This window comes from Ambystoma mexicanum, chromosome 12, assembly GCF_040938575.1.
Source record: "Ambystoma mexicanum isolate Mex_15411 chromosome 12, UKY_AmexF1_1, whole genome shotgun sequence".
NCBI lineage: Eukaryota > Metazoa > Chordata > Amphibia > Caudata > Ambystomatidae > Ambystoma > Ambystoma mexicanum.
The window spans coordinates 410,522,478-410,531,137 of NC_090936.1; positions in this window are offsets into that span (position 1 = coordinate 410,522,478).

The window sequence follows — 8,660 nt, forward strand, 5'->3', positions numbered from 1 at the left end:
ACTCGTTGGTGGATAAGGTATCCGGGCAATAGTGTTTTGCTAATGTATGGATTGAAGCCCACGTCACAGCCTGACAGAGATCCTTCACTGACAATCTTCTCTGAAGAACAGAGGTCGCTGTCACCACCCTACTAGAGTGTGCCCTGAAGCATTCAGGGATCTACTTACCCACTCTATTCTAACATTCCGAGACAGAAAGCACAATCCATCTGGAGATGGTATGTTTTGTTACCCTTTGCCTGTTTTTGGGCCAGCATAACCAATGAAAGGCTGATCTTCCAGTCTGAATTGGTTGGTCCTAGCAGTGTAAAAACTCAGCCCTTTTGGGCTGAATCTATGCAGTCTCTCTTCCTCCTTAGATGATTGAGGTGGATAGAAAGCTGGAAACAAATGGATTGTGGCAAATGAAACTCATGTGCGTCCTTCGTTCCTTCTGAAGGTCGGATCACAGAGTCACCTTATCTTTGATAAAGATCGTAAAAGGTGGCTTAAAAGACAGGACCCGCAATTCGCTCACTCTTTAAGCTGAGGAAATAGCAACCAGCAAGGTCCTCCTCCATGTAAGGATTCTCTGAGGGCACTAATGCAACGGCTCAAATGGCAAAGCCATGAGAAATATAGACACCAGGTTCAAGTCTTATGCCGGCACCATGAAGGGGGTCAGAGGGAAGATTTTTTTTTTTTAACTTGTTTATTTATTAACAGCGCACAGGAGCAAGCATGATAAACTTACATTTGTTACAGACAACATATGACATTTGGAATGCCCTCTTCCCCCCCCCCCCCACCCCTATGCCTGCAGAAGGCATTGTTCCCGGGCTTCATTCCACCCCGCCAGGCGGCAAGCTGTCCCCCATAGAATGGAGAGCAGTCGCGATCAGGCGCGGCTTAAAAGTAAGCGCCGGATATTTCTGGTCATAGTCTAGGACTGGAGTCCAGACATCCAAGAAACAATAGAGTCTGCCCGCCTTAGCTGCCGTGACCTTTTCAGCTATTAGGATGTCCCAGAGTTTGATCCACCATAGGGCCATGAGGGGGCCTTCCGCTGTTTTCCAGGTGCAGGCTACCGTGATTTTAGCAGCCAGCAAGAGTTGAGTGATCAGCGTGGCCCTCCTCCCCGTTCTCGGGTAAGCTTCCGGGTGCGGGATCTCAAGGAGGACCTGTTCAGGAGTTAGCGGAATGGTCACTTGAGTGATGTCTTTTATCGTGGCGAGGCATTGGGTCCAAAACTCCTTTCCTTTACCTTAGGGCAGGTCCACCACATGTGGAAGTAGGATCCCAAGTGGCTGCATAGACGCCAGCAGTGGTGGTCCAGGGCTTGTTGGAAGTGGTGAAGACGTAAAGGGGGTAGTACTATCGCAAAAGCAGTTTGTGGGTGCATTCCCGGTTGGTAATGCAGCGGGATGCCATGCGCGTCCTGGTCCAGATATCCACCCAGGATTGGTCCTCTATAGCGTGATCCAGGTCCGTCTCCCACGGGGACATGTAGGAGGGTTTAGAGAGGAGGGGGTCATCCAGCAGTAGCTTGTAGAGAGCGGAAATCTTCCCTCGGGCAGGCAGGTCAGACGCTGTGAGTTCCAAGGGAGTAAGAGGCCGAGTTGCTGCCCTCCGGGTCTGGGGGTTGGAGCACCAGTGTCTTAGTTGGGCATGGGAGAATCTGTCCGTCTCCGCTAGCTGAAAAGAGGATTTACATAGTTCGAAGTTAAGGGGGGGGGAGTCTCCTGCGAAAAGCTGTCCCAGCGTTTCAAGGCCTCCTGCGTCCCAGTTCCTGAGGTTCGCTGGATGAGCTCCCGGGGAGAAGGACGGGTTGAGGAAGATTGGGGAGCGCGCGCTCACGTCGCCTGGGATCCCTCTATACCACTCCCATGCCTTTATCGAGTTTATCGTGGCCATCAGCACATCTGGCCAACTCCGACGCAAGGCGTTGGGGAGGAACGGGAGGAAGCGAAGAGGCAGGGGTAGGCGGGATTGTTCGATGTCCACCCACTTTGGGCGACCTGCGGCCAGTCCCCATGCCTGGAGATGGGCCAGCTGCGCTGCTATATAGTACTTGCGGAGGTCCGGGTCCCCCAGCCCTCTCAGTCTAGCGCTGGCCATCATCGTTTTCCGGGGAATCCTCGCTTTCTTGCCCTTCCATATAAAGTCAATCAATTTCTGTTGAAGCTTCATGGGGGGGGGGGAGGGGGATTGAGACGGGAAGGGAAGCGCAGGCATATAGGAATCGGGGAAGGAGGTTCATTTTGCAAGTCGTTATACGGCCCAGCAGGGAGATTTCCTGCGACCGTCAGCACGTGAGGTCCTTCTCCAATTCTTCAAAGAGCGGGGGGAAGTTGGCCTGGTAGACTTTTGTTGGCTGTGCTGGGATCTGAACCCCCAGGTATGGGATTGCTTGGGTGCTCCATTGGAACGGGCTTTGCTTCTCCAGGGCGACCCTTTCGTCCGGGCTCAGGCCCACACCGAGGGCTATTGATTTTGAGAAGTTGATGGTGAATCCCGCTACCTTGTCGAAGCTACGGAGCTCCCCCAGAGCTGCCCTTAGGGAGGATTGGATGTTTGTGACGGTTAGCAAGACGTCATCCGCGTAGAGGGTGATCTTGTGCTGGATGGCGCCTATCTTCGGGCCGCTTATCAGATGGTTTGTCCGCACCCGTTGGGCCAACGGTTCCATGACCGGGGCAAAAAGCAGGGGGCATCCCTGCCTCGTTCCGCAGGTAGGAAGGATAGGGTCCGACAGGCGGCCGTTAACTCTGAGCCTAGTTTTGGGAGCTTGATAATTTGCCAGGACCATTTTCCTGAAGATTGGACCAAAGCTGAAGGCTTCGAGGGTAAGAATAAGAAATGACCAGTCCACCTTATCGAAGGCCTTGGTCGCATCCAGGGCAAGTAAGGCCAGCTGCTGGGAATTTCTTGTGGTCACCTCCATGAGGTTTAGAGCTCTGCGAATGTTATCTTTCGTGGACCGGTAGTTGATAAAGCCGGTTTGGTCCGGGTCTATGATGTTCGGTAGGACCGGAGCCAGGCGGTTAGCCAAGATATTTGAATAAATATTGGCATCCAAATTGAGCAAGGAAGTTAGTCTGTACGAGCTGTTCTCAAGGGGGTCCTTTCCGGGCTATAAAGCGAGAACCGTGATGGATTCCTGCATGGACGGAGTGATCGTTCCAGTAGTCGCAAATTAATTGAAAAGGCGGGCCAAGGGAGCCACCAATTGGGGACAAAAGAGTTTATAAAACCGGGTGGTGAAGCCGTCCGGGCTTCAAACTCTTTATAGCCTCTTCCACCTCCTCCTCCGTGATAGGCGTTTCCAGCTCCTGGCTAACCTCCGGGGCCAGGCATGGAAGGGCCGCCTTACGGATGTATGCACGCTGCGCTTCCAAGTCCCTCGGGACCGCCGTCATAATCTCGGATTGATGGGCCGCGGCTAGCCGAATTTTCTCTTGGTCTGCCTAGTGAACCGACCCCTGTGGGTCTCGAAGCCCCAGGATGGATTTCCGAGTCTTCTCCCTAGCTAGCTTGCTGACCAGGAGCTTGTTGGCTTTGTTATTGTGGACATAGTACCACTGTTTGGTTCTAGCGAGCAGGTTCGCAGTGGTGTCGGCGTGGAGAGCCTCCAGCCTCTTCCTCGCCATTTGCAAGGCTTTGTAAGATTTCAGGGACCAGCCCTTCCGCTTGTGGACCGCTTCGGCTGCACAAACCTCGGCCTCCAGGGCGCCCCAGGAAGCTGCAGGAGCACCAGGACCACCGCTGTGGAAGCAGACCACGATCAATAGGAGGTGGGGGGAGTGCAATCCGGTAGGCCTCAGGGATGGCGGCGGGCCTCCAGGCAAGCCCCCGAGAGAAGCCAATCGTGGGTGCAAGTGGGGAGGCTCAGGGGCCGGAGGGACAGAGCCCACCTCACTCAATGGGGCCAGAGGCGCTCACCTGGAGAGTGGCACGCCGGTCACGCTGGAGATAGTGGCAGGGGAGCCCTCCTCCAGAAGGGCTCCCTGTGGCTGTAGGCACGTCGGGTCCACCAGCTCAAGGCACCAGCTGCTGGGCGGCGGGTCCGCCAGAGCTTGAAATGCTTGATGGGGCCAGCAGCGCCCGCCTGGAGAGTAGAGCGTCGACCGCGCTGAAAGTGATGGCTGGGGGGCGCCGGATGCTAACGGCGGGAGTCCAAACAGTCGCTGGACCCGGCTGTCTCAATCGAGGACCCCATGCAGATGAGGGGGAGGGATGGGGGAGACGGCAGGTACTACAAGGGTAGTGCTGTTGCATGTTGGAGACAAGCCGCCCCCCCCCCCCCGCATCGGCAGGAGAGAGCAGCGAAGAGTCCCAGTCGCCATCTTGAATCGCAGCGGGTAACACCGTGGAGAAGTTCCTACGACGTGTTTTCAGCCGCTCTGCCGCGTTAAGGGCCAGGGATGTAGCCACGGGCGCAGGAGACGTTCCGCTGCAGATCCCTGTCAGGAGGCCGTTACAGCATAGCGGGAACCGGCGAAAGATCAGTCAGAGCCGCGGACCCCAACGGAGGCCATCAATGGAGCAGCCTCATCCGCAGCGCTCCAGGCCACGCCCCCGAGGGAAGATGTTTTGTTAGGCATTTTAAAAATTGAACCACCAAGGGGATCGTGAATTATGATCCCGGCTCGGGCATGCACTTAAAGATAGAATGCGCAGCTAAATAACCCTTGAAGTTGGCAACCTGGATACCCTGTCTTGCTAAATGAAGCAGAAAAGACAACACCTTAGAGATGTTGCATAGAAAAGGATCCACATCCTGTGCTCTGCACCAGCTGCAGAACCTCTTCCAATGGTAGCAGTGCAAAGCCTTTGTTGCTGGACGTCTTGGCAAATGTAACACCTACATTACATCTTCTGGAAGTTCCAATCCCTGTACCATAGCCCTTCAGAAGCCAGGAATGCAGGTTGAGCGTGTGCACGCTTGGGTGAAGAACGAGTCCCCCTCATTGAGATAGCAGGTCTGGTCTGTGGGGAAGACGATGTGGAGGACAGATGGCCATAAACAGAAGGTTCAGGCTCCACATCCTCCTGGCCCAGTCTGGGGCAATCAGGATCATGGTTGTTCCATACTTCAACCTTCTTATCACTTGAGGAATGGTGGGAACCCATAGATGAGCTAGAAGTTCCAGTAAATCACAAATGCGTCCAGCTCTTGAGGAGAAATTCCATGGGAGCAGAAAGGTTTGCACTGCACACAAACCGATCCACTTGTGGGTATCCCCAGAGGGTGAGGATTCCTAGAGGGTGAGGATTCCTAGAAAGACTTTCTGGCACAGCTCCCAGACAAAGCATTTGTTGTCGTATTCTCCTTCTCGGTGAGGCAAATTGCCCATATGCAGATCTTGTTTTGTAACACCCAGAAACAGAGCTGCATCACCTCTCTGCACAGAGGGGCAGGAGGGGTGACCCTACACTGCTTTTTGTGTGGATGTAGTGCATGGCCACTGTGTTGTCCATCATGATCAGGACAGCCTTCCACAGTATGGAGGGTAAAAAGGCCATCAGTGCTAGTCTGATTGCCCTCTGCGTCAACAGGTTTATTTGATGTTTTGTCTCCGCCAGGGACCACAACCTGCTCACCGTCAACTTGCTCAGGTGAGCGCCCCAGCCTTTCACAGATGCACCCGTCACTAGGGTCTGCTCTCTGACCACAGTTGCCAAAATGGTTCTCGTGCCATCTCATTGTCTTTGCAAGTCCACCACAGGAGATCCTGAACAACTTGGCTCCGGAACTGAATCAAGTCTGTCATACTGCCGGAGAACTGCAACCATTATGATCTGAGGGCCCATTGGAGCCATCTTATCTTGAACTGGGCCTCTGACACCAGGAAAATGCAGGATGCGTGAGGCATATCAACCGTAGGAATGCTAGGGCTGACAGGTATTGGGTGTTGTGGAATCTGGTGACCATCTGCTGGCTGTATAGAGCCATGTCCTCTGGAGGAAAAGCCTTGCCTGAGGGACAATCCAGGACCGCTCTGATGAATTAAAGCATTTGAGAAGGTGTAAGATGAATCCTCTTTAAATTGAGCTATGAGCCCAGTTTGTGAAGGAGCTGGCAGATGCGATTGAGATAATCCAGGGCTTGATCCAGAGACCGCACCCTGATTAACGAATAGTTCTGGTAGGGAAAGTTGTGAATACCACCCCACCACCCCTTTCCCTGAGACTGGCTGCCACTACTGCCAACAGCTGGGTCAAAACCCTCAGAGTGGAGGTGAGCCTGAAAGGCAGAACACAAAACTGGTAGCGAGTGTTGCCTCTGACGAACCTCAGGTACCTCCTGTGCTTTGGGTGAAAGTAAGCATCCTGTAGGTCAAGTGACAAGTCCTGAATTTCTAGGGCATGGAGGATCTGCAAGAGTGTAACCATCTTGAACTTGTCCTTTGAGGAATTTGTTCAAGCACGGCAGGTCAAAGATGGGTCGCAGACCTCCTCCATTTTTGGGATAAAAAAATAAAAAGTGAGTACCACACCCTATTCCTCTCCTGTACTGGTAGCAGCTCTATGGTACCCCTCTCCGGTAGACAGAGGAAACCTCTTTCAGTTGTAGTGTGTCTGGAAGAGGAGGTGTCCTAGAAAGAGGGCATCAGTCTGGTGGATACCTTAAAAAAGGGAGGCAGTATTCCTGAGAAATCACCTGCAGAGTTTATGCTCCTGTAGTAGTATTGCACCGTTCTTGAAAATGGTGACACAGACGCCCACCTACTGGTGTGCAGGGCACAAGCCCTCAGAGCAGTTTTGAGGCAGGGGCCCTAGAGTGGAAAGATACAGAAGCAGTCTGCATCTGACTGCCTCTACATCTTGCAGCTTGAGAGAAAAGCCTCTGGCCTTGGCGGGAGGCGATGTGTTTTCCCTTTTGTCCATAACCAAAGTAGCAAAAGGGTTTGCCCTTCCAGTGCAAGGAAGCCAGAGTAGGCTGCCTTGCTGCGGCTCCTAGGGACTTTGATCCAGCCTTGTAGTACTGCAGCTTCTCTAAGCTATTGTCTACCTTTGGTCCAAACTAGTGGGATCAATCAAAAGGCATATCAAGCAATTTTGTCTGCATATCTTGCATACAGCCAAATTTCCTTAGCCAGGCGAATCTTCTTATGACAGAACTTGCGGCCATATATCTTCTGACTGTCAGATATGTTCAGTCCTGACTGTAGTGCTTCATGCATATCTTCTTTTCCCATCTTCCACAATGTTAAAGAAACCATTCCTCATTTCCCTCTCAGGGATGAGCTCTGCCGCCACAGCCAGCACAGACCACAGTGTATGTGTATACTTAGTGCACAAAAGGCATTCACTGCCTTAAGTGCCATGCTGCCAGAGAACAAGACTTTTTTGGCGAGACTGTCATATCTTTCATCATCCCTGTCTGAGGGTAAAAAAAGGGTAGTCCTTTGCCTTTTTGCCAACAGTAGCTGCCTCGTGCTACCACCAGACTGTCATGTGATGAATATCTGGTGAGGAACTCTGGGTCGGAGGAGGCTGGCCATTATATCTCAGCATAATTCTTATGGACAGCTGGCCCCGAACAGGACATTTTCTGTAGCTCCAATAGAGGATTATTAATGGCAGTGTGCAAAGGAAGGACAGGTTCAACATTTGTGCCCTTTTCCAGAATGTCTGTAAGGTCACATTCTTCTATTTCCCTTGCTAGAGGGTGCCTACAAAACAGTCCTTTTTTAACTGTAGACAAGAAATGTTTTGGGACTATGCCCTTCTCCAGCCAATGACTAAAGTAACATCTTACTCATCTAATAAAAGCACGAGACACAGACCTGGAAACACAGATACCAAACACAATTTGGGAGGATATTCTCAGTTCTGGGGCTGCAGGTCCAAGATACGCAAAGAGTGAATTCATATAGACTTCTCCACAGAAATGTCAGGTTCTCCATTCATTTGCAGAAATTAGATGAAGCTGTGCCCTCTAGGGGCTGAAGGGTTGCATGTTTGGTGTCACTCTCATCCAAATGATTTGGGACATCCACCTGATAAAAAGTTCAGAGTAAAAGTCCTGAATATAATTGACAGCATGTTGGGGAGAATGTAGAAAAATTGTGGCATGTGGAATTGACAAATGCAAGAGGAGGTAATGAGGCACTGGAAATGTATCAGAGAAAGCTGTTAACAGAGTCGGTAAACTAGAAGTTCACAATGACAGCTTATGGAGGTCTTTTGTGAAAGTTCTCCGGGGTTGCGAGTACGGTAGCCATGATCTGGAACACTTAGTGGGGCGTTCTGGAGGACAAAGGAATCTCGGGAGCCTCAGCATCTTAAAGAGGGCCACCTTGGCCATCAGTGGGAGGGATTGCCAGCGGACCACATCAGCCAAGAATCTATCATCGGTTACAGGTCGAGGCATAGGAAGTCACCCGGGCCTGGGCCCATTTGGATGCCTAGATACTCGAAACCAGAGAATGAGATAGAGTATAGGCACTGGGCTAGGGATCGCCCCATCTCCCCCGAAGAGGAAAGAGGACTGTCTTTTGTTTGTTCACTGCAAATCCACAGAACTTCTGGTATTCTGTGAGGATACGTGCCACCGTAGGGCAGGAGGCGCTAAGGTTGCTTATATAGATATGAAGATTGTCTGGATAGAGTGAGACCCGGTCTCCCCCCACCCCCACAGCCATGTGAATCCTGTCCATTCCTCTGCCATCCTG